The sequence below is a fragment of the Pseudophryne corroboree genome, chromosome 1, assembly GCF_028390025.1.
Source record: "Pseudophryne corroboree isolate aPseCor3 chromosome 1, aPseCor3.hap2, whole genome shotgun sequence".
NCBI lineage: Eukaryota > Metazoa > Chordata > Amphibia > Anura > Myobatrachidae > Pseudophryne > Pseudophryne corroboree.
In genome coordinates, this window is record NC_086444.1 from 520,540,482 (window position 1) to 520,568,039 (window position 27,558).

General features: G+C 43.3%; 1 long non-coding RNA gene across 1 annotated transcript in view; it reads left to right on the forward strand.

Annotated features, from left to right (window-relative positions):
- LOC134912667 (uncharacterized) overlaps positions 1 to 17,996 on the forward strand; it is a 70,125-nt gene extending 52,129 nt beyond the window's left edge. Inside the window, exon 2 of the long non-coding RNA XR_010176980.1 lies at positions 17,125 to 17,996. This is a non-coding gene — a long non-coding RNA (uncharacterized LOC134912667). The remainder of the gene's footprint in view (positions 1 to 17,124) is intronic.
- Positions 17,997 to 27,558: the final 9,562 nt, after the last annotated feature.

Consider the following 27,558-nt stretch of genomic DNA (forward strand, 5'->3'; position numbering starts at 1 on the left):
GCGATGATCTTCCTCAGTTGCCGTAAGAGGTTTTCAGCTGTGTGCGTATTCTGGAAAGCGGTGATACAAAGCGTAGCCTGCCTAGGAAAGAGTTGGCGTTTGCGAGATGCTGCTACTGGTGCCGCCGCTGCTGTTCTTGCGGCGGGAGTCCATACATCTACCCAGTGGGCTGTCACAGTCATATAGTCCTGACCCTGCCCTGCTCCACTTGTCCACATGTCCGTGGTTAAGTGGACATTGGGTACAACTGCATTTTTTAGGACACTGGTGAGTCTTTTTCTGACGTCCGTGTACATTCTCGGTATCGCCTGCCTAGAGAAGTGGAACCTAGATGGTATTTGGTAACGGGGGCACACTGCCTCAATAAATTGTCTAGTTCCCTGTGAACTAACGGCGGATACCGGACGCACGTCTAACACCAACATAGTTGTCAAGGCCTCAGTTATCCGCTTTGCAGTAGGATGACTGCTGTGATATTTCATCTTCCTCGCAAAGGACTGTTGAACAGTCAATTGCTTACTGGAAGTAGTACAAGTGGGCTTACGACTTCCCCTCTGGGATGACCATCGACTCCCAGCGGCAACAACAGCAGCGCCAGCAGCAGTAGGCGTTACACGCAAGGATGCATCGGAGGAATCCCAGGCAGGAGAGGACTCGTCAGAATTGCCAGTGACATGGCCTGCAGGACTATTGGCATTCCTGGGGAAGGAGGAAATTGACACTGAGGGAGTTGGTGGGGTGGTTTGCGTGAGCTTGGTTACAAGAGGAAGGGATTTACTGGTCAGTGGACTGCTTCCGCTGTCACCCAAAGTTTTTGAACTTGTCACTGACTTATTATGAATGCGCTGCAGGTGACGTATAAGGGAGGATGTTCCGAGGTGGTTAACGTCCTTACCCCTACTTATTACAGCTTGACAAAGGCAACACACGGCTTGACACCTGTTGTCCGCATTTCTGGTGAAATACCTCCACACCGAAGAGCTGATTTTTTTGGTATTTTCACCTGGCATGTCAACGGCCATATTCCTCCCACGGACAACAGGTGTCTCCCCGGGTGCCTGACTTAAACAAACCACCTCACCATCAGAATCCTCCTGGTCAATTTCCTCCCCAGCGCCAGCAACACCCATATCCTCCTCATCCTGGTGTACTTCAACACTGACATCTTCAATCTGACTATCAGGAACTGGACTGCGGGTGCTCCTTCCAGCACTTGCAGGGGGCGTGCAAATGGTGGAAGGCGCATGCTCTTCACGTCCAGTGTTGGGAAGGTCAGGCATCGCAACCGACACAATTGGACTCTCCTTGTGGATTTGGGATTTCGAAGAATGCACAGTTCTTTGCTGTGCTGCTTTTGCCAGCTTGAGTCTTTTCATTTTTCTAGCGAGAGGCTGAGTGCTTCCATCCTCATGTGAAGCTGAACCACTAGCCATGAACATAGGCCAGGGCCTCAGCCGTTCCTTGCCACTCCGTGTGGTAAATGGCATATTGGCAAGTTTACGCTTCTCCTCCGACAATTTTATTTTAGGTTTTGGAGTCCTTTTTTTTCTGATATTTGGTGTTTTGGATTTGACATGCTCTGTACTATGACATTGGGCATCGGCCTTGGCAGACGACGTTGCTGGCATTTCATCGTCTCGGCCATGACTAGTGGCAGCAGCTTCAGCACGAGGTGGAAGTGGATCTTGATCTTTCCCTAATTTTGGAACCTCAACATTTTTGTTCTCCATATTTTAATAGGCACAACTAAAAGGCACCTCAGGTAAACAATGGAGATGGATACTAGTATACAATTATGGACTGCCTGCCGACTGCAGACACAGAGGTAGCCACAGCCGTGAACTACCGTACTGTACTGTGTCTGCAGCTAATATAGACTGGTTGATAAAGAGAAGATGTCTATGTAACTATGTATGTATAAAGAAGACTGAAAAAAATCCACGGTTAGGTGGTATACAATTATGGACGGACTGCCTGCCGAGTGCAGACACAGAGGTAGCCACAGCCGTGAACTACCGTACTGTACTGTGTCTGCAGCTAATATAGACTGGTTGATAAAGAGAAGATGTCTATGTAACTATGTATGTATAAAGAAGAATGAAAAAAATCCACGGTTAGGTGGTATTACAATTATGGACGGACTGCCTGCCGAGTGCAGAGACACAGAGGTAGCCACAGCCGTGAACTACCGTACTGTGTCTGCTGCGACTGGATGATAAATGATATAAAAAATATATATATATCACTACTGCAGCCGGACAGGTATATATTATATATTATATAATGACGGACCTGCTGGACACTGTCTGTCAGCAGAATGAGTTTTATTTTTATAGAATAAAAAAAAAAAAACACACAAGTGAAGTCACACGACGAGTGTTTAACTTTTTCAGGCAATCACAATATAAGTATACTACTAACTATACTGGTGGTCAGTGTGGTCAGGTCACTGGTCAGTCACACTGGCAGTGGCACTCCTGCAGCAAAAGTGTGCACTGTTTAATTTTAATATAATATGTACTCCTGGCTCCTGCTATAACCTATAACTGGCACTGCAGTAGTGCTCCCCAGTCTCCCCCACAATTATAAGCTGTGTGAGCTGAGCAGTCAGACAGATATATAATATATATAGATGATGCAGCACACTGGCCTGAGCCTGAGCAGTGCACACAGATATGGTATGTGACTGACTGAGTCACTGTGTGTATCGCTTTTTTCAGGCAGAGAACGGATATATTAAATAAACTGCACTGTGTGTCTGGTGGTCACTCACTATATAATATATTATGTACTCCTGGCTCCTGCTATAACCTATAACTGGCACTGCAGTAGTGCTCCCCAGTCTCCCCCACAATTATAAGCTGTGTGAGCTGAGCAGTCAGACAGATATATAATATATATAGATGATGCAGCACACTGGCCTGAGCCTGAGCAGTGCACACAGATATGGTATGTGACTGACTGAGTCACTGTGTGTATCGCTTTTTTTCAGGCAGAGAACGGATATATTAAATAAACTGCACTGTGTGTCTGGTGGTCACTCACTATATAATATATTATGTACTCCTGGCTCCTGCTATAACCTATAACTGGCACTGCAGTAGTGCTCCCCAGTCTCCCCCACAATTATAAGCTGTGTGAGCTGAGCAGTCAGACAGATATATATAATATTATATATAGATAATAGATGATGCAGCACACTGGCCTGAGCCTGAGCAGTGCACACAGATATGGTATGTGACTGACTGAGTCACTGTGTGTATCGCTTTTTTCAGGCAGAGAACGGATATATTAAATAAACTGCACTGTGTGTCTGGTGGTCACTCACTATATAATATATTATGTACTCCTGGCTCCTGCTATAACCTATAACTGGCACTGCAGTAGTGCTCCCCAGTCTCCCCCACAATTATAAGCTGTGTGAGCTGAGCAGTCAGACAGATATATATAATATTATATATAGATAATAGATGATGCAGCACACTGGCCTGAGCCTGAGCAGTGCACACAGATATGGTATGTGACTGACTGAGTCACTGTGTGTATCGCTTTTTTCAGGCAGAGAACGGATATATTAAATAAACTGCACTGTGTGTCTGGTGGTCACTCACTATATAATATATTATGTACTCCTGGCTCCTGCTATAACCTATAACTGGCACTGCAGTAGTGCTCCCCAGTCTCCCCCACAATTATAAGCTGTGTGAGCTGAGCAGTCAGACAGATATATATAATATTATATATAGATAATAGATGATGCAGCACACTGGCCTGAGCCTGAGCAGTGCACACAGATATGGTATGTGACTGACTGAGTCACTGTGTGTATCGCTTTTTTTCAGGCAGAGAACGGATATATTAAATAAACTGCACTGTGTGTCTGGTGGTCACTCACTATATAATATATTATGTACTCCTGGCTCCTGCTATAACCTATAACTGGCACTGCAGTAGTGCTCCCCAGTCTCCCCCACAATTATAAGCTGTGTGAGCTGAGCAGTCAGACAGATATATATAATATTATATATAGATAATAGATGATGCAGCACACTGGCCTGAGCCTGAGCAGTGCACACAGATATGGTATGTGACTGACTGAGTCACTGTGTGTATCGCTTTTTTCAGGCAGAGAACGGATATATTAAATAAACTGCACTGTGTGTCTGGTGGTCACTCACTATATAATATATTATGTACTCCTGGCTCCTGCTATAACCTATAACTGGCACTGCAGTAGTGCTCCCCAGTCTCCCCCACAATTATAAGCTGTGTGAGCTGAGCAGTCAGACAGATATATATAATATTATATATAGATAATAGATGATGCAGCACACTGGCCTGAGCCTGAGCAGTGCACACAGATATGGTATGTGACTGACTGAGTCACTGTGTGTATCGCTTTTTTCAGGCAGAGAACGGATATATTAAATAAACTGCACTGTGTGTCTGGTGGTCACTCACTATATAATATATTATGTACTCCTGGCTCCTGCTATAACCTATAACTGGCACTGCAGTAGTGCTCCCCAGTCTCCCCCACAATTATAAGCTGTGTGAGCTGAGCAGTCAGACAGATATATATAATATTATATATAGATAATAGATGATGCAGCACACTGGCCTGAGCCTGAGCAGTGCACACAGATATGGTATGTGACTGACTGAGTCACTGTGTGTATCGCTTTTTTCAGGCAGAGAACGGATTATAAAGTAAACTGCACTGTCCTCACTAGTAAACTCTCTCCACTCAGTCTCTACACTTCTACAGTAACAGTACTCCTCCTAGTCAGCTCCAGTAAATCTCTCTCAGTCTCTTATAATCTAAATGGAGAGGACGCCAGCCACGTCCTCTCCCTATCAATCTCAATGCACGTGTGAAAATGGCGGCGACGCGCGGCTCCTTATATAGAATCCGAGTCTCGCGATAGAATCCGAGCCTCGCGAGAATCCGACAGCGTCATGATGACGTTCGGGCGCGCTCGGGTTAACCGAGCAAGGCGGGAAGATCCGAGTCGCTCGGACCCGTGAAAAAAAACATGAAGTTCTGGCGGGTTCGGATTCAGAGAAACCGAACCCGCTCATCTCTAATTTCAAGTGCTCTACGATGATGACTCAAATGCTATAATGAAAGCGGATGTGGTTAGTCCTTTGTATAAAGCACAAACGACTGGGTAGATGATATGGGGTCTACTGCTTTCAGCTCTGCAAATTGACTTGATCTGCCACCTCCTGCTTCATGTAGCACCATTTGTTCAATAGGCTGATAAGCTGCTGCTGTCCAACTTAAAGGGCCGTACTGACGGAGATGTGTGCTGAGAGGTCTAGTACAGACCGCTCAGCACACATATCTCCCCCCGCTCAGCACAGCGTGATGTGCTGAGCGAGGGGGGGTGGACACCGGGGGGCCGCTCATTTCACCCAGCGGTGAAATGAGCGACCTGTTAGATTGTGCCTGGCCAATCTAGCAGCGGCAATAGTGATGCGTGTGACCGCGCATCGCTGTCGCCAGCACCCCTACACACATACGGAGCGGTGTTCAGCTAATTTCTAAGCAATCTAGTCAGATTGCTTAGAAATTAGCTGACCATCGCTCCATGTGTACTCCCCTTTAGACTTTAGTGGTTAAGCGAAAGGCGTTATCAGTGAACCATACAAATTTCTTGTCATCTGATGTTAGTTGTGCATATGCTTCAGCTACATTCGCTGGTTCTCCTCCTATTAGCAATAAGGTAAGTTTTGTATCAGTGGCTTTAATCAATCACACCAGCCAATTGTATGCTGATTGCAGATGGTTCTTGTAATTAATTTCCTCATCTTTTTTGAGAAATACTACATCCATTTCAGTAAAACTGGCTTTTGTGCTACAACTGTTCTGGATTCCAAGCCTTCCTGTCTGATCAGTCTACAATTGGTAAATTAATTCTGGCTGCTATTTTGTTGTTAATTCAACATATTGGATTTCTGTGTATGTGTCAGGGCCGAGTGTTTTGTAAATCCATTAACCCTGGACCAACCAAAGGTGTAGGTGCTGGGGTATGATGAAAGCAGGGAGGATGAAGAAAGTTCAGTTTCATATATTTATTTAAGGCAACAATTCCAGTAAGGAGTTATATGACAAATTATTAATCACCATATATATACTGATGTATTGCAATGAATGGTATAATGATAAGCAGGAACAATCGGAAAGATGCATTGAAGAAATGTTCATATAACTGAGTTTTTAAACAGGCTTGTGAATGAATGACAAATTGTCCAAATGAAGCAATGATTGGTGCCAAACTGTAAGGAGTGTTAATTGGATATTGCAGACATAAATGAATAACTGTAGAGACTTGTACTGGTAGAGACTTGTACTGAAGCTTAAAGATTAAACTGAAAGGCTGTGAAGAATTGTCCTTGATTGCAGCAACAATTAAAATACAATACTGAATGGAATACGTGCAAGTTGTGAAGATAACAGTATGGATGGTGTAATGGTTAGCATTACTGCCTCACAGCACTGAGTTTATGGGTTCGATTCCCACCATGACCCTAACTGTGTGGAGTTTGTATATTCTCACCGTACTTGCGTGGGTTCCCTCTGGGTACTCCGGTTTCCTCCCACAATCCAAAAATATACTGGTAGGTTAATTGGCTCCCAACAAAATTAACTCTAGCATGAACGTGTGCATGTACATGTGATAGGGAATATAGATTGTAAGTTCTACTGGGGCAGGGACTGATGTGAATGGGCAAACATTCTCTGTAAAGCACTGCAGAATATGTGTGCGCTATATAAATAACTGGTAATAAATAAATAAATAACACAGCACTGTGAAACTGCAGCAGACAACAATGGTGATGAATGGGTTAAGCTGAGAGCTGATTAAACGAGCACCTGAGTTTAGAAGAATCTTCCAAAGGCTGTGTGATTGAAGCAGGCAGGCAGGGTAACCTCTCACAAGACTCTGAAAATTCACTTGTTGCCACTGGGAGAGCGATTGACTGAGAGCACAGCAGGGAGCTGGTGGATCTTTTGCAGTGAAGGCTGCAGGCAGACCTCTGGGAGCGGAGGCGATATCTGGACCACTGGAATCACACGGAAATCCACGGAGAGAGCACAGAGCTAGGGCATAGAGTAGATACAGCAAAGCACTGGCTCAGAGTAACATAATCCCAGCCTACTTAAAGGCAGCACAAGCACGGGATTGGCTAACACTTACCCAAAGGTGTTTCACAAGTGCTCTCAGGTACTCATTTGGTATCCAACATGGCCGCCTCCTATACTGCAGACACAGCGGTGCCTTTGGCCATTTAGTTCCCGCACTCCTGGCTCTCAGAACCTGCATCACCTCTGCTGCTGACCACACCGCATCCCCCCATGGCCGCACAGCACCGCGAGCAACCGCGCCGGCAACGGACGGACCCCAGAACCTGCAGAGGTGAGTGATCGGTTCGTGACAGTACTCCCCCTTTAAGAGTGGACTCCAGACACCTTTGAGCTTTGTCAAGATTCTTGGAATATAATTTTTGTACCAGTCTTGGAACATGAACATCTTCGGCAAAAACCCAGGACCTCTCCTCTGGACCATAACCCATCCAATCAACCAGAAACTGCAGACGTCCATATCGACGACGCGAGTCCACAATCTCCTTAACCTCAAATTCCTCATCCTGCAAAGAGTGAACTTTAGGAGGTTTGGACAGGGCAGTACGAAACTTATTGAGAATCAAAGGTTTCAACAACGATGTATGAAAGGCATTAGGAATTTTCAAAGAAGGTGGCAACTTGACTTTGTATGACACAGGATTGAGTACCTTTTCAATGGGAAATGGACCAATAAACTTCGGAGCAAACTTCTTAGAAGGAACTTTGAACTTAAGATTGCGAGTAAAATTCGAAACTTGGTCTCCTACCTTGTAGTTTGGTACAGCCTTATGTTTTCTATCTGCAAAAAGATTTATAACGAGCAGAGGATTTAATCAACGACTTGTGCACACAACTCCAGATTTTAGACAAACATTGAAGCACTTGATCTGCTGCTGGAACCTCTTGAGCAGGCAACGGATGGGACACTGGCTCCGGGGATGAAAACCAAAGTTAGTATAAAACGGCGTAGATTCTGAAGATGAATGAAAGATTTTTTTGAGCGAATTCTGTCAATGGAAGGTTGTCAATTCAATCATCCCGTGAGGAAGATATGTATAACCGGAGAAAGGTTTCAAGATCTTGATTTACTCTCTAAGTTTGTCCATCTGTCTGGGGATGATATGCCGAAGAAAAATTCAACTTAATGTTTAAAGATGAACAAAGCGACCTCCAAAACTTGGCTACAAACTGTGTTCCCCGATCAGAGATGATCTCTCGAGGAAGGCCATGCAACTTAAAGATCTCAGAAATGAACAATCTGGCTAATGAAGGGGCTGATGGTAATCCAGTTAATAGCATGAAATGCGCCATTTTTGAAAATCGATCCACTATCACCCAAATGGTATTCCACCCTTTTGATGGAGGTAAATCAGTCACAAAATCCATTGAGATATGAGTCCATGGTTGTTTGGGTATAGATAACAGATGTAACAAACCTGGAGGAGAATCCCTTGGACTCTTATGTTGGGCACATTTAGGACATGCTGCTATAAACTCTTGAACATCGGCTTTAAGACATGGCCACCAGTAAGACTGCTGAATAAATTTGAGAGTCTTTAGTACCCCAGGATGACCCATGAAGGATGAAGAGTGAGCCCAAGTAAGAAAGTCGTTTTCGAAGATTTGTGGCGACAAAGGTTTTGCCAGGTGGAGGAATCGGGACCAGAAAAGTTTGAGTCATTAAAAAGGACGTAGGACTCACAATGGCTTGATTCGTGGTAGCATCATTTGATTCAGAAGAATTGAAGGACCAAGAAAGGGCATCTGCTTTTTTGTTCTGAGACCCTGGGATGATAGGCGAGCTTAAAATTAAATTGGGTGAAGAAAAGAGCCCATCGAGCTTGTCATGGATTCAAACATTGAGCCGACTGCAGATAAAGAAGATTCTTATGATCAGTATATACTGTAATGGGGTGTTGTGCTCCCTCTAAAAGGTATATCCACTCCTCAAACGCCGATTTGATGGCAAGTAATTCCTGCTCCCCAATTGCATAATTACCTTCGGCCGGTAGGAACTTACGGGAGAAATATCCGCAGGGATGCACTTTTTATCTTCAAAGACTTGTGACAACACAGCTCCCACTGCTTCCGTAGATGCATCTACCTCCACTAGAAAGGGACGGTTCAAATCTGGCTGTCGAAGAATGGGGGCTGACACAAAGGCTTGCTTTAATTAATTCGGAGAAGGCTTTGATTGCTTCAGAAGACCAGTTCGTAGGATTTGCTCCCTTGCGAGTCAGGGCTGTGATGAGAGCGGCCAACGTAGAGTAATTCTTAATGAATTTTCTATAAAAATTAGCAAAACCAAGGAATTGCTGAATCCCCTTGAGAGTTGTAGGAGTGGACCAGTCTCGGATAGCTTGTACCTTTACAGGATCCGGAAATTATGTAACCAAGGAATGGTATAGAAGATACTTCAAATGTACACTTCTCCAACTTGCAATATAGTCGATTTTTCCTCAGACGTGTCAGTACCTCTCTAACTTGGTGACGGTGAGACTTCAGATCCTTGGAGAATATTAAGATATCATCCAAGTACACTACTAAACACTTGTAGAGAAGATCTCGAAAAAGTTAGTTCACATAGCTTTGGAAAACTGCAGGAGCATTACAAAGACCAAAAGGCATTACAAGGTATTCGTAATGCTCATCCCGGGTATTAAAGGCAGTCTTCCATTTGTCCCCTGCATGGATGCGGATTAAATTGTAGGCCCCTCGAAGATCTAATTTTGTAAACACAGTAGCTCCCTTTACCCGGTCAAATAATTCTGGAATTAACAGCAATGGGTACTTGTTCTTCACAGTGATCTCATTAAGTCCGCGATAATCTATGCATGGTCATAAACCATCGTCTTTCTTCTTTCTGCAGGTGAAGAAGATGGTCTAATAAACCCTTTGGTTAAATTCTCTTTTATATAATCAGACATAGCTTGAGTCTCTGGGATGGACAGCGGATAAATTCGCCCCCTAGGAGGTGTTTTGCCCGGCACCAAAACAATTGGGCAGTCCCATTCGCGATGAGGGGGTAAGGAGTCTGCCGCTTGTTTACTGAAGACATCCACAAAAGATTGATAGCCTGAAGGTAACTCGGGAAGACTGACTGACCGGAGGGGTATAATTGAAGCTAAACAGTCCTTGGTACAAGATTCACCCCACAAAACAATTTCCATGGTTTGCCAGTTGAATTATGGATTATGTTTCTGCAGCCAAGGTAATCCAAGTATCACATCATGAGAGGCTTTGGGAATCACGAGGAAGGAAATATATTCGGAATGGAGCACACCAACTTTCATCTTATACGGTTTGATGAGTAATTGTGCAGTCAGGATTTCGACTTCCATCCACTACTGTAATAGCAACTGCTACTTCCAGAGGCATGGTTTGAACTTTAGATCGTATGACAAAGGCTGAGGTGATGAAGTTCTCGGCTGCACTAGAATCTAGGAGAGCTGAAACTAACTGTAGAACGCGGAACTTCTAAACGAATAGGCAAAGTTGGCTCTTTCCCGGAACGTGATTCAAAAGTAACTCCTAGCTTAACCTCTCTTGAATAAGCTAGGAGCGAGAGTTTCCCGGCCGGAGTTTGCAAGACTTAACGAAATGTTCGGAGGACCCGCAGTACATGCAGAGGTTACCCTGTCGACGACTAATTTGTTCCTCTTCTGTGAGGCGAGAGCACCCGATCTGCATAGGTTCTTCTTCTGTGGTTACAGGAGACTGAGATGAAGAAGAATCTTGTCGAGGTCTAGGACGATAGCGCGGACTAGATCGCTCTGCCTTGGATTTCTCTAAACATCGCTCTCTGTAGCGTAGATCAAGTTTATTACAGATAGAAATCAATTCATCCAGCTTAGTTGGCATATCACGAATGGTTAAATCATCCTTGATTCTTTCTGAGAGTCCATTCCAAAATGCTGCGACCAGGGACTCCTCATTCCAGTTTAACTCTGAAGACAATGTGTGAAACTGAATAATATATTGACTAACAGGACGTAAACCTTGACATAGAATCTCCAAAGATGCTGGGGTGGTTCTACCTGGTTCATCGAAGATTTTCTGGAAGAATGATACGAACTCTAGAGAGAATAGGATCTCTCCTATCCCACAGTGGGGACGCCCACTCCAAGGCCTGACCGGACAGGAGGGCAATAATATATGCGATCTTAGAATGGACTGATGAAAAACTAGCAGACAACAGTTCGAACTGGATCTCGCATTGGTTCAGAAATCCTCTGCAAAGCTTTGGGGTCCCATCAAACTTACTTGGCGAGGGTAACTGCAAACGGTACATAGGCACCATCACTGGAGAAACCGTTGTGGAAGCCGAGACCACTGGAGCTGGAACTTGGACTTGTGGTGTCTTTATAGCCGTATGAAGAGCCTCCAAACGATCTGCCATAGTTTGCATAAACTGAACTATTTGTGTCTGTATGGATTCCTGAATTTCCAGATGGGAAAGGATGTTTGTCGTAGCACCGCCTCCTGTGAATTGGTCACCCGACAGATCCATGTGGCCAGTGCTTACTGCCAGGGTAGAGTGTTTTTGTGAAGAATTGTCCTTGATTGCAGCAACAATGAAAATACAATACTGAATGGAATACTTGCAAGTTGTGAAGATAACACAGCACTGTGAAACTGCAGCAAATGACAATGGTGATGAATGGGTTACACTGAGAGCTGATTAAACGAGCACCTGAGATTAGTAGAATCTTCCAAAGGATGTGTGATTGAAGCAGGCAGACAGAGTAACCTCTCACAAGACTCTGAAAATCCACTTGTTGCCACTGGGAGAGTGACTGACTGACAGCACAGCAGGGAGCTGGTGGATCTTTTGCAGTGAAGGCTGCAGGCAGACCTCTGGGAGTGGAGGCAATATCTGGACCACTGGAATCACACGGAAATCCACGGAGAGAGCACAGAGCTAAGGCATGGAGTAGATACAACAAAGCACTGGCTCAGAGTAACATAATCCCAGCCTACTTAAAGGTAGCACAAGCACGGGATTGGCTAATACTTACCAACAGGTGTTTCACAAGTGCTCTCAGGTGCTCATTTGGTCTCCAACATGGCCACCTCCTATACTGCAGACACACAGCGGTGCCTTTGGCCATTTGGTCCCCGCACTCCCTGCTCCCAGAACCTGCATCACCTCTGCCGCTGACCATGACGCATCCCCACACAGCCGCACAGCACCGCGAGCATCCGTGCTGGCAACGGACAGACCCCAAAACCCGCAGAGGTTAGTGATAGGTTCGTGACAGTATGCAATTGTTTCTGTAGTGAGAAATATTTTCTCTGTGCTGAAATGATTGGCCCAAAATCCAAATGGTTATTCTTTCTCCAGCACAGGGCACATTTTACCTAGACCCTGCAACATTATGGGTTCTATTCATGAAGCAGTGAAAAGAGTGGAGTAGTGAGCCTGTGGAGGAGTTCCCATGGCAACCAATGAGCTCCTCCGTACAATTGTATATTATGCAAATGATATATGTTAAGTTAATGCTGATTGGTTGCCATGGGCAACTTCTCCACTGGCTCACTTCTCCACACTTTTCACTGCTTCATGAATAGACTCCTATGTGTTTTGTAGTAATGACAGCCAAGTAAATTGGCTGAACTGGATGTAGTGGTCCCAGTGCATTACATGCATGTATAGATTGTTTTGCAGCTTAGGAAGTGTCCTCCTGTTCATTAGTCCACACATTGTAAGTTGTCCTCAAAATCAGTCCAAATGATCTCTAATAGCCCATAGTATCCCAAACATTTGGAGCTTCTTTCATGTTTCTTCGGGATAGCCATTGCTGTATTATATTCAGGCTGAGGTATAGTTCTTTGTGGTCCAGACCAAATCATGCCCAACATTTTTAATGTCTGTGCTGGGCCTTGGACCTTATCAGAATTCACCATTCACCCCCGACTAAGCACGTGGTATATAACCAATTTGAGGTCAGCAGCAACTTGTTACTATGTAGGCCCAGAAATCATGATGTTACCAATATAATGAAGGAGGGGGCCTTGTGCTATTGACAAGAGAGGACATTCAGATCTGGTCGTTGGGCTTCCTTTTTTTGCTGCCCTCCGATCAGATGGTCGCCACCTACAGGGGAAGTATATTTTCGCTGTGCAATATGCGATCGCATGTGTAGCAGAGCTGCACAAACTGATTTTGTACAGTCTTTGCGTAGCCCAGGACTTACTCTTCCCATGCGATGAGAACAGGCTGATCGGGACCAGACCTGACGTCAGACACCCTCCCTGAAAACGCCTGAGCCCGCCTGCGTTTTTCCGGACACTCCCTGAAAACTCAGTTGCCACCCACAAATGGCCTCTTCCTGTCAATCTCCTTGTGAACTCCTGTGCGAATGGATTCTTTGCACCATCCCGTCGCAGGGTGCCGATGCCTGTTGCAGCCGTGCGACACACCAGACGCAGTGCAGTGCATGCACAGTTCGGATCTGAACGCCCGCTGTGCAAAAACGCACAGCAGCGATCAGATCTGAATAACCCCCTAGTTCCCTAGTAACAAATCCAAGGCAGATGGTAGGACTATGAATATATCCTTGGTGTAGGTACCCTATCAATCTTTTCTTTGTTCAACAGCTTTAGGAACATTTGTTTCCCGGTTACTTTACCCTGCGTTTTGGACTGGCTTGTACTGTTTTGCTGTCCCCCTTACCCTGACTACTGGACACTGTTGCCGTCTTCTACTTCACTCCAGTTCTGTTAGAGGATTTAATACTATACAAATAACAAACACTTTTGACAGCATTTTGATTTACTACCATCATTGTGAACAATGGTGGTCATTCCGAGTTGTTCGCTCGGTAATTTTCTTTGCATCGCAGCGATTTTCCGCTAATTGCGCATGCGCAATGTTCGCACTGCGACTGCGCCAAGTAAATTTGCTAAGAAGTTTGGTATTTTACTCATGGCATTACGAGGTTTTTTCATCGTTCTGGTGATCGTAATGTGATTAACAGGAAGTGGGTGTTTCTGGGCGGAAACTGGCCGTTTTATGGGAGTGTGTGAAAAAACGCTACCGTTTCTGGGAAAAACGCGGGAGTGGCTGGAGAAACGGAGGAGTGTCTGGGCGAATGCTGGGTGTGTTTGTGACGTCAAACCAGGAACGAAACTGACTGAACTGATCGCAGTGGCAGAGTAAGTCCCGAGCTACTCAGAAACTGCAAAGAAATTTCTATTCGCAATTTTGAGAATCTTTCGTTCGCAATTTTGCTAAGCTAAGATTCACTCCCAGTAGGCGGCGGCTTAGCGTGTGCAATGCTGCTAAAAGCAGCTTGCGAGCGAACAACTCGGAATGAGGGCCATTGTTTCTTCGAAATGTGCAGGAGCTGTCTCTAATAGTGGTTTCGTCATAGTGGTCATATTTGGACCTGTCCATACTACAGTTACCACAAATCTGGTATTTGTGACTAGTGGCTTTAGAGCAGTATTAACTTGGACTCCATCTAGGCCTGACAAAACAATAAAAATTCTCGCAATCTCTATATGTCTGCCACTAAATTGGTCCATGGTAGTTTTGGCACAAGATTTGATAGGAATCCTGAGCTATAGATTCCCCGACCAAATTCATAAGGAAGAATGCTTTTTCTATCTCTCTGGCCCTCAGCAAAAAGTCTTGGATTTTTACACACATTATCCTAATTCCACGCTTTCATTGTTTAAACAAACACAATCTTCTGTTTTCCCACAACCTTAACATCCTAGCAATGAGACTTTCCTCAAGGAGATTTTCCCCTTGGTTCTGCCTAAATTTTCTACTAAGTTCTGTAGAAAACTGTTGTTCTAGCTCACCATGATATTTCTCTTTATCACATGCACATATCTGGAGCATAGTCGGCTTCTCTTTGAGTTATGTGCATTTCTTCTCAATTTTATCTCTAACTTCACTCTCCCCCAACTAGAGCACAGAACATTAACACATCATACTGCTTCTTGCAATATAACATCTAAAATCCTGATTCAGTGACAGCTTAAGAGGGTCTGAAAAGCCCATAAGAGCTAAATATTTTGTCACAAGTCTGAAGCTACAAAAAGGTATCCTTACAAAGAACTGGGGATCAAATAGGGTGAGGTAACCGAAAGGTAAATAATACCCCTTTCACACAGAAAATGAAATTACCGGGTGAAACAGATCTATCCAGAAATTTCATGAAAAACAAGGGTCCTTTTTCTGTGTGTGAAACTGTCAACTTGGGATGAAATTCTTTACCAGGGTTGGAGACCCGGGTTGACCCTTTCACACCGACGAAATACCTGTTTTGATCCACATATTACCGGGTAGAAATTCTTGACCCAGTAATTTGCTTCTCTGTGTGAAAGTGGGGGACAGAGTCCGGCAACATGACCCGGCACTGAAATGCTGGGTAATTGCTGGATTTTCTGTCTGAAAGTGATATAAAGGGGCAGACTAGAAGGACCAAGTGGTTCTTATCAGTTGTCAAATTCTATGTTTGTATGAAGCATGGGGTCTAGGGTGTTGAACTAGCCCACCATGCAGGTAAAGATGAAGACATTATTTGACTATCTACCCCCTTTTTAAAGATACATGCAAGGATGATTGTTAATGCTCTGTGTTCAATAAGCTATGGTGTTCAATATATATATATATATATATATATATATATATATAAAAACAAAGGAGGGTACCCAATTGCGTTGAGAATCAAAGAGCAGCACCTTTAGAAGAACCTCCTGTTAGCAAAGGTTCGGGGGAAAACAGCAAACAGATCTGAGGGTGCTTACATGTATGGTACTATTTCGATAATATTAGTACTTCAGTTTAAAACAAAACCATTTTCAATTACATAGAATAAAGTTTATTCAGAAAAGTACAGAATAAAACATAATACGTCTTTGTGATTTTACAGAGGCCGTCTTAGGATATATCCGGTTTTACATTCAGTTTTTAGTGTTTTTGTTTGTTGAAACATATGATACAGAAGTAGAATAGATTGATCCAACGCATTTCGTCCCTATCGGTACTTCATCAGGGGTACTTTATCAAAATGCTCAAACAATGATGTGAAGAAAATCTGATGAAATGTATAAACCTCTATTCAAACCAGGCTAACTGGATATGATAGCAGACTAATAATTAGTATGAAAAATCTCAGCGTGATGTGGCTCCATTATGGGAAAAAAGTGTCCATACACTAATATACAGTATCTCAACAATGGTCTAAAATGACCGCTATGGAATGCAGATAAATGTCTACCACTGAACTTTAGAAGATGTAAAACAGCCTTCTGCAAATATAATAATATAGGGATATCCAACAAAGGTGATGTGCTCCTCTCAGAGTTCAGTGAATATATATATATATATATATATATATATATATATATTACAAATATTTATAGAATATGCACATAGTATTAAAAATATTACATTATTTAACATAAAGAGAAAAAGGGAAAAAAGTAAAATTGCACTAAATTATATCAATCAATTCAATTTAGGATTCTCGCCAAGGCCTTCTGGGTCAAGGTATGGAGCTGGAGGCCTCCCTGAGACATACAGTAAAGTAGGGGGATATTAAAGGATGGTTTATTTTGCCATCCATAATATTTACTATCCTTTGCTTAGGGAACTGCAAACTAAAACTACATCTTAGATTTTGTGGTTTTCAATTCTCTAAACCTCATATGTGTGCATATGCAAAGTTACAAAAATCCACTTTTGTAAACTGCCTAAAGTTTTATTGTATATTGGGGGCGAATTCAGTATTTTTCATCCATCAATGGACCTAATTCTGAGTTGATCACAGCAGCAAATTTGTTAGCAAATGTGCAAAACTATGTGCAGTGCAGGAGGGGCAGATATAACATGTACAGAGAGAGTTAGATTTGGGTGGGGTGTGTTCAAACTGAAATTTAAACTGTAGTGTAAAAATAAAGCAGCCAGCGTTTACCCTGCACAGAAACAATATAACCCACCCAAATATAATTCTCTCTGATGACCTTTTTTACAGCACCCAGGACAGCACCCCAGGACAGTTACACAGGACAGCAGCACCCCTGTACAGCACAGGATAACTCCCCTGCACAGCACCCCTTACAGCACAGGGCAGCACCCCTAACAGCACAGGACAGCAGCACCCCTAAGAACAGGGCAGCACCCCTGTACAGTGCCAATGTACAGCACTTCTAACAGCACCCCAGGATGGTACCCCTGTACAGCACAGGACCGCAGCACCCCTAACATCACAGAACAGAACCCCTGTACAGCACCCCTAACAGCACAGGACAGCACCCCTAAACAAAACACACAGTGACTCCACCACCCACAGAGAGTGAGAGTTCTCTCTCCCTCACTCTCCAATGCTGGAGTGAAGATGGTGCCAATGGGCAGTGTCTTACATATGGGATCAAAAACCCACGAGATCTGACAGTGGAATGATGATGCTTTGCCTCAATCTGGGATCAGAGTCTGGTGGGAAAACCAAAGCCAGACTCAGACCCCTGCTCGAAACATTAAGTTTGGGGGTGTTTGGATCCCTGAGAACCGAACCCACTCATCCATAAACATGAGTAATGAGAGCGAGATGAAGGCAAAAAAAAAATATATGTATATGTGCCGAGTCACTTCCAGGTATACCTGTACATTCTGCGCATATACTGTGTGGGCCTCCTTTGCCCGTACAGTATGTGTATTCTTGGATGTACCTTGTGTACATTTATTTTGTTGAGCATTCACCCATATTCAATAAATTAGTGACATTTATGGTCATATCACACCCTAATAAGTTATATCTCACCAAAATTACTTATTTAAAACTGAATTGTTTACAATTAATAACCGATTCACTTCCAATGGTAATAAAGAAAGTAATTTCTAATCTTATGTTTGCAGGAATATCCTGTTCTTTTCCTTATGTATATCATATTAGACTGAGGAGTCTGTTACCTTTATGAAGCACGTTGCTTGTGTTTCAGTAATGAATAACCTGTACTTACAATGCCATGTTCTGAAAACACCAAACAGAAATAGACATAACTGTGCACCCAGTGGTTTGCAGCAAGTGAAGCATGCAGTAGAACAAAAAAAGACATAACACCCATTCATCACCCACTTAATAAAAACAGGTAAGTTTTAATTCCCTTCCAAAACACAAAATTATGCTTGTACGAGTTTATACCTGAAGAGCAAGTGAACAGTTGGACGCTATCTCCTTTTCAAATTGTTTTGGAAGACAAACACAAATTTGGAAATCAAATAAAAAAAATAAAAAAAATTATATATATATATATATATATATATATATATATATATGTATATATTTATATTATTTTTACAAACCTGTAAAATTCAAGCAGAATGAGAAATATTCTTTTGAAGGAAGTTTTACCTACCGCTATAAACGCTTTACAGGGAGCATAAAACAGCATTTTGAATGGTTTGAAATACAGTACCTGTTTCTTAAAATAAATTAATGCTCCAGAAATTAAATGAATTGCCATCTGCAGATAAAAGGAGATAAATTATTAATGGCCTATAGAAAACTGATGGATGGTAAGGGACGCGAGTCTTTCAGAGCAAACCTAAAGACTAGGTACAAGCTTGATTATGTAATATGGACCTGATATATCTGTTAACCAGACTAGTCTTAAGGAAAAGTGACAGGTCTGTTAGTCAGTAAAATATTTTTATTATTAGTTCACATTAGGGCACTTACAGGGAATTAAAGTGGTTGTCTTTTCAGTATACTGTAGGTGATGCAACTATGCTAAAAGTGGCGTTCATTTGGTCTAATTGACAATCTAGTTAGTATGAAAATAGATAAAATGTACAAAATGTTCCTACTTTGTGTAACTAATTTAGAAATGCATATAAACTAGTTGGCTGGTTGGAACGATATCATTCTGGTATACGGCCAGCTTTAGTAAAACTTGTGAAGATGAAAAAGAAGTGCCTACTAGGTACAGTATTTTAAATAAGGTACAACACATCAAAAAACAACCGTCACGGTCTGGGTTGCAGGGACGCTCCTGTGTCTGGACTTACCGGTTTGTGTGCTCTGGCGGGGGCCATCTGGATGTGGCATGGGGTACTGATGACAGGCAAGAGTGGCTGACATGCTGTCAGGGGTCTCTGGACTCAGAAGGGGGGTCAGTTTTGAAAACCGGAAGTGCCACAGCTGCCATCTTGGATTTGGGCTCAGAGTGTTTGAAAACCAGAAGTGCCGCTACCATTTTGGATTTTCCTCAGGTGACTTGTTTGCTCTAATCGTCTGTTGCTATAGTTACCACTGGCCAATCAGGAGGCATCAGGGGGTATTTTGCTGGCCTCTGCTTAATCAGCAAGTGCTACTGCATTGTCCACCCTAAGGAGCGGCATCCTAGCCCCTCTGCAGTCCTGTGCTTCTAAGCTCATCCCTGCAGCTGATACAATTCCAGAGGTCTTAGTCCAGCCTCACTTCCTTAGCGGATTCCGTCTTGCTGTGAGACCTACAGTTTGCCGCCTTCCGTCTCATTGCCACACCACTTGCACCTCCGGACTCCTGTAACAGACTGGATCTCTGTATTTGTGACACCATGAGCACCCCAGCCTGTCGACCTTTGGGGGCTTTTCCAGTTGTGCCTGGCTATTGTATTTCTCATCAATATATCTATGAAAAGGACTTTTATACGACCAGCTCGGCTATTGTTTAAAGCACCACCAACTCCTTATCTCACGACTCACCACAAACCTCATTCTTGACAACACAGAAATAGTGATATGATCATACCAGCGCTACAATTCAGTGTGCGTATGTGCAACATCTAAAAAGTTTATTTTAGCATAAAGACAATAGGGGATTAAAAAGGCATATATAAAACAAGCTTGTCTGTAGAGATTCCAATAGGGTGTCTGGAAGGAACCAGTAAGATGGATGGCGTCATTGGAAAGATGACTCTACTAAAAAATAAACTTTTTAGATGTTATTACACTATTCATGCTATTTTTCACTATTATATAGATTTAATGGAGATTATTTCACTGCACAATATACTGTATACATATTAATTGAGATGAGCAGTTCAGTTCAGAATTTGGTTCTTTTGACAAGTTCACAAATTCGGATTTATCTTATGGACAACCCAAAACATATGAATACAGGATTGCCAGTAAGATGATGTTCTCAGATCTGAGTGTAACTGAATCCAAACCGCTCATCTCTAATGTCAATAGGAGGGTAATCCGGAAGTTAAAGACCATTTTGCCGTTCAGGAAAAAAAGAATAAATGTTTTTATTAATTAATACCTTAGTCTATTTCTCCACATTAATGCTTTAATAAAGGAGGTGATTATCATATCACAAGCTTTAAATTCCCCTTGTTGTACTTGGATGCCTCCAGTCCCTTCCTCATCCGCCATGATGAAACGTACGATCTTCCACTCGCTGTGACCAAACGAAGAACACTACGAGTCCAAACACAGGTTCAGACACATTGATGTATGAGCTTTACAATAACTAGCATAGATTTGCCATATCTACCTATGGAACAGAAAAACAGGCAGTCTCATTACTTTTCAAACAGCCCTTGTAGATACACCCATGAAAAAGAAAAACCAAGGGCTTCTCCTAGTACAATAACTCGTGATGCCATCAAATGTGAAATCATTCTTTGTGAATTACCATATAAAAAACATATTGTATTGGCTTACCTTAACAAATTCCAAAGATTATTCCATCCACTATGCCTTTTCTCAGGATAATAAGATTTCAGTTTCACAATATAATCTTTGGAAGAAACTTACAAATACCATCAAAGCTTAATTCAAACTTTTTGTATAAAAAAAAGTATCAAAAAGTATCACACATACATTCATTAAAATCAGAGACAGCTAATCTTAACCAGAATAGTGTTCACTGGAGAGATCCAAGCTCAGACCAATATAGCATACTGTACAGTAAGACAGGTGGATGTCTACACCCAACGCATTTCACCTACAGCCTCCTGTGTTCTAATGTGACTTCCTCAGGGGTACATGCATATATCATTTTGAAACTGGACACAGTGGGGGGGAAGGGGGGGGATTCAAATGTCCACGTGCCCTCTATCTCCCATCTAAAGCGGTGGGAAATACAGTAGAAGTGCGATATTCAAATGGCCCCCGTCATCGCACTGATCTTTTATTTCTGTGCAGGGTAAATACTGTCTGCTTTATTTTTACACTGCAAATTAGATTGCAGATTGAACACACCCCACCCAAATCTAACTCTCTCTGCACATGTTATATCTGCCTCCCCTGCAGTGCACATGGTTTTGCCCAATTGCTAACAAAAATCCTGCTGCGATCAACTTGGAATTACCCCCCATGCCCTGATAAAAGACATGTGGCCGTATCACACAGCATTCTTATGCAGTTTGCTAACATTGTTTAATTTCAAATGGCCAAAGCAGCTCAGGTGTTTCCCCACACTTGTGTGATCATAGGAGATTGCTTCAAGGATAAAATAATTCCTCCAGGAAACTTGTGTGGGTTGCCAAGTGAGCTACAATGACAGGAAATGTTACTATCAAAGGAGCCTGCTGAAAGGTGCTACACAGTACAAGTCTAGACTGCAAGTCACTTATAGAGATCACTGTGTATAGTGCTTTCATGCTGCCATAGAGTTACATGCTACAGACATGAAATCTATTCATGTATTACATCATAATTCTGTTTGATAGAGTAATAGGCCCTACACGCTGGGCGATAATATTCAAAGATATGAACTCTCTCATTCATTAATGAACGAGATACTGTTCATATGATTGAGTGTGGAGGCGCCAGCGATGAACGATGCGCGGTCCCGCGCTCGTTCATCGCTGGTGCCCTGTCACCTGTGCATGCGATCTTGTCCATATTTGCCTGCACTTCTATGGAGCCGGGTGACGGGGGGAGTGAAGAAACTCCACTCCCCCCGTCACTGCCCCCCCCCCGCCACCGGGTCACCCGTCGGCCAGATCCGCCGTCGGGCAGCTCGGTGGCGGAACGATCAATGTGTAGGGCCCTTTAGATTACCTTCATCTGCCACGTTTTATTCCTATGCATTAGTAAAAAAACACACAGTATGTTTTATTTCTCTTCTACAAATCTATATACATCATCTATACAGTAAAGTGTTTTATCAATCATTTACGACTTCTTTAGAAGAAAAAGGTTTGTAATTTAAAAGTGGATTAAAGCAACATTTACCAATAAAACAATATAGCTTGAGAAATTCTCCTAGTGATTGCAACAAATCTAAAAGCGCATTAACCCTATTCACCTCTAGTAAGGTGCAGGTTAACACAATTTATTGAAAGCCTAAAGTACTTACATTATGAAAAATGCCGAAACAAATTGGACAGTAAAATTGCAGTATAAAATATATCACTAGGATAGAATGTATCCGTATTAATGGCCCATCTATATTTATTATATATTTATTTATATTCTATCAATTTTTTATCCTCTGTTTATAAAAATACCACTAAAACAGAGAACCCTAAACTGAAACAATTCCCCATATCCAATTATGCAATGAAGGAAAGATGGTGCTTGGAACGGGATACGGTCATTAGGTTGACCACACTTCGGTCGACAGTCATTAGGTTGACATGTACTAGGTCGACATGTGTTTTCACATTTTTTAAAACTTTTTCATACTTTACAGTCCACGTGGACTACGATTGGGAATAGTAATCTGTGCCGAGCGCACTAATTGGGGTTCCCCGTCACTTAACGACGAAAACGTCACCAAAAAAAGTAAAAAACCTCATGTCGACCTTGTTCATGTCGACCAATAGTGGTTGACCTAATGACCCATACCCCTTGGAACTGAGTACCTCACCAATGTTACTACCAGACCGCCAAGTATTAACAAAAGTAGCTGCTCTCTGTGAATGCACTTATTTGTTTTGGTCAGTCTCAAGCCATGTGCCTCTGCTGGAGGCATATTGTCTTTGGCGTCTCACCTACAGTAATCAATCTTCGGTAATAAATCTTCTTGCCAGATTTACAATATAAAAAATACAGTACATCTGAATGCACAATGATAAAAAAGTGGTCTGTTCACATCAAAAGAAATCAATTATATTTAATGCCTCCTGAATGTATTTGTATGTAACTGTTCTTTTGGAAAAGTGCAGGCTTTATTTATTTTCCCAGCATCATTCACAGGAACTAAAAGCACTGTAGTTAGTAAACAGGTGCTGATCTTAGAGAGAATGGTGATATGTTCAGTTACTTAATTCATTTGAACTACAGGAAACCACGCAATGGCCCTTGCAATATGGATTGTATTTGCAAAGCTGCTCACAGCAGCTTTGCAAATGCGATCCTTAGCAATGCAAATGCAGTATGAGGTGTTGCACACCTCCATGCTGTAATTGCAATCGCAGCACTGTGACCGGAGTCAGAGTCCAGGATCAATCATTGCGACTATCAGTCGTGATGGTCATCTGCGACGGCAAGCTAAGTAATACCCCTTCCAGACCACATATGGCGGGTCACACCCGGGAGCCATACACAGGCGCGACCCGCTGAGGCACCTTTCACACAGGTGTGCCTAGCCCGGCATATTGCCGGGTTGGTGACATCAGCAGTGACCCGAACAGAGGCTGCGATTGGAGATCACAGATTTCCCGCTCCCCCTCCTCTAGTACAACTCCACTGGGGGGGTGGGGAAGCAGTTTTTTGCGGAATGCTACGGTTGGGTTATGACGTCACAATGCAACAGCATCATTAAACGAAACTCTGCAGGGTTAACACTAGAGATGGCCCCAACAGTTGTAATATGAACTCCTAAGCTGAAAGGAGGACATTGTGGCCAAAGGTTGCATCCTGAGAGGCAAACGTATAAAAGGCATAGAACCTAAGAAACATGCAGGCAGAAGACCACATAGCAGCCTTGGACAGTTGTTCAGCAGACACTCCACGGTGTGCTACCCACAGAGCGAGTAGAGTGAGCAGAAACTGTACTTGGAACAGGAAGATCAGCCTGCGTGTAAGCCTGTGAGATGGTCATGTGGAGCCATCATGCCAATGTTTGTTTAGTGGCTGGCCAGCACTGTTTGTGAAATCCATAAAAGATGAATAATAAATAAGTTTTAGATTCTGAGAGCACGGACTATAGCCAATGAGGCTTCCTCGTTTGAAAGTCCTGGTTCAAGAAAGACCGGTACCACAATAGGTTCGTTGATATGGAACCTGGACACCACTTTGGGTAGGTAGCCCTGTTTAGTACAAAGCCGACAACAAGAAACAAAGAAAAATCTGCACTCTCCAAATGCCATATAGGATATCTGAACAGAACCCCGATTATAATGTCTGGAAAGATCCTATAATCTCGTATCGGGGGTTCTACCTAAGACAACCATGTATAACACCTGTTGAACAAAAAGAGAATGGGGTTGTACTGCTAGGTGCACTAAATTAAGATAAAATTTAACTTTTATTATTATATTGTATTAAAAGACCGATATTTCGGACCGTGTGCGAAAAATAGGGTTAAAAATTGAATAAAGAATCCAACTATGTGCTCAAAGGACTGCACGGTCCTGGTGAAATACCAAGAAGGGGAAGCGACAGGAGAGTGCTCAGAGACTCTTCGGGTTGAAGCGATGGCCAGGAAAAAGTCTTTACGGTCAACTATTTGAGGTCTACAGTGGTTTAAATGGAAGCCTTTGTAGGGCCCAAAGACCCACTGACAAACCCCAAGAATCCACCAGAGGGACAAATGGAGGTTGTATCCGAAGTACCTCCTGGAGGAAGGTACAAACATCTGGTAAGGGAGCAAGTTTATTCTGGAACCAGACAGACAAGGCAGAGACCTGAACCTTCAGAGAAGCGAGGCGAAGACCCATGGCAAGGCCCACCTGTAAGAAAGCCAGAAGCATGGAGATGGGCACACCACTGAAAGTAGGAGTGCCAGAAACCGTAATAAATGAGAAATGATGCTGGTTTGCAAGCATGCAGCATAGTTTGAATTACCGCACCAGAAAATCCTTTTTCCCTTAGGAAGGATGTCTCAAGAGACAAGCGAGCTAGGTCCGGATGGAGACAGTTCCCCCCTGTGAGAGCAGATCCGGTCGAAGAAGGAGAGGAAAATATACGTTATGGTAAGAATTATATTTCTGCTATGTCCACAGGTTCCACAGGATAACAATGGGATATGATGGAGCGACAGCGGATTGGCACCAAATGATCACAAGCTTTCAGTCCTCCGAGGATGCAACGGGCCCGTCCATATATCCCCGCCCACTGGCTCAGGCAAATCAGTTGGATTCCAAAGCATTTAGGCAGGAGCATTATGTAGAACCCTATTCAGGCGAGAAGAACACACATGCACACCCTTCCATGCAAGAGGGAAGAGTTTAGTGAGTATAAAGATCCTCAAATCAGGTGCGTCAGGGTGGGATCCCTGTGGAACCTGTGGACATAGGAGAAATACCGTTATCAATGGTAAGTTCTTACCATAACGTATATTTATCTGGCAGGGTCCACAGGTTATCCACAGGATAACAATGGGATTTCCCAAAGCAATTTTTAGTGGTGGGGACGCTCCTGCTTAGACAGGAGAACCTTACGGCCGAATTCAGCGTCATGAGGCAAAAGTATCCAAGGCATAATGTCTAAAGAATGTGTTAATGGAAGACCATGTGGCTGCCTTACATATCTGTTCTGCTGAAGCACCATGATGTGCTGCCCATGAAGGACCTACCTTACGCGTAGAGTGAGCAGAGACATTAGTCGGAACAGGGAGATCAGCTCGAGAATATGCTTCTGAAATCATCATTCGAAGCCATCTTGCTAGCGTCTGTTTAGTAGCAGGATATCCCCTCTTGTGAAATCCGTAGAGAATGAAGAGAGAATCTGTCTTTCTGATGGCACTGGTGCGATCCACGTAGATACTTAATGCACGGACTACGTCCAGCGACGCTTCTCCCGCAGAAAGTCCCGATACCTGAAAAGCAATTCTTCGTTAAGGTGAAATTTAGATACCACCTTAGGAAGATAACCAGACCTAGTTCTGAGAACTGCTTTATCTGGATAAAAAAAATCAGAAAAGGAGATTTACATGACAGCGCTCCTAAATCTGATACTCTTCTAGCTGATGCCATAGTCAGTAGAAAGAGAACTTTAGCTGTCAACCATTTAAGATCAACTTTATTAAGTGGTTCAAACGGAGCACCTTGAAGGGCTTTGAGAACCAGGCTTAAATCCCAAGGCACTGCAGGAGGAACAAAAGGCGGTTGAATGTGCAGCATTCCCTGGAAAAAAGTACGCACATCCTGTAAATTGGCAATTTTCTTTTTGAAACCATACAGTCAATGCTGATACTTGCACTTTCAAGGAAGCCACCTTCAAACCCTTATCCATTGCTGCCTGAAGGAAATCTAAGACCCTGGATACTCTGAAAGATTTTGGGTCCATACTTCTTTCACTGCACCAATGAATATAGGCTTGCCATATTCGGTGATAAATGCGAGCTGAGGAGGGTTTCCCTGCTCTGAGCATAGTTTGAATTACCTGTTGTGAGAATCCTCTTGACTTCAGGATAGAGGTTTCATAGCCACGCCGTCAAAGACGGTCAATGCAGATGCTTATGATAACAAGGACCCTGCATCAGTAGATCTGGATGTTGAGGGAGCAGAATTGGAGCATCCATCGACATCCTCTGCAGATCTATGTACCAATGCCTTCTGGGCCAAGCCGGAGCTATAAGAATCACGGAACCCTTTGCTTGCTTTATTTTCCTCTCCACCCTGGCTAACAGGGTGATCAGAGGAAACAGATGAGTCAGATGAAAGTCCCATTTCACCGACAAGGCGTCCAAAATGATCGCTCCAGGATCCTTTGCTCTTGACCCGAATGCGGGCACTTTGTTGTTCAGACGGGATGCCATGAGATCTCTCTCTGGCAACCCCCATTTGTCTACTAGAGTCTAAAAAACCTCCGGGTGTAGAGCCCATTCGCTTGCTTGAATGGTGTGTCGACTGAGAAAGTCCGCTTCCCAGTTTAGGACTCCCGGATCGAACACTGTGGACAAGGCTGGAAGATGGAGTTCTGCCCACCTTAGTATGTGACTTACCTCCTTCATTGCTTTTTGGCTGCGAGTTCCTCCCTGATGGTTGAAGTACACTACTGCCGTTGCATTGTTCGAGCGGATCTGGACTGGTTTTCCTTGCAGAGTGTCCTTTGCCTGAATCAGTGCCATGTATATGGCCCGAAGTTCCAACAGGTTTATTGGCAGGCAACTTTCTTCTGTGGTCCACTGTCCTTGGAACCATAATTTTCCGGACACTGTTCCCCAGCCCTGAAGACTGGCATCTGTTGTCAGGATCTCCCAATCTGATATCCAAAAGGGTCTCCCCTTGTCTAGATGGGATGTCTGCAGCCACCAGGCTAATGACCTTTTTACCTTTACTGGAAGTACCATCGTCTGTTTCTT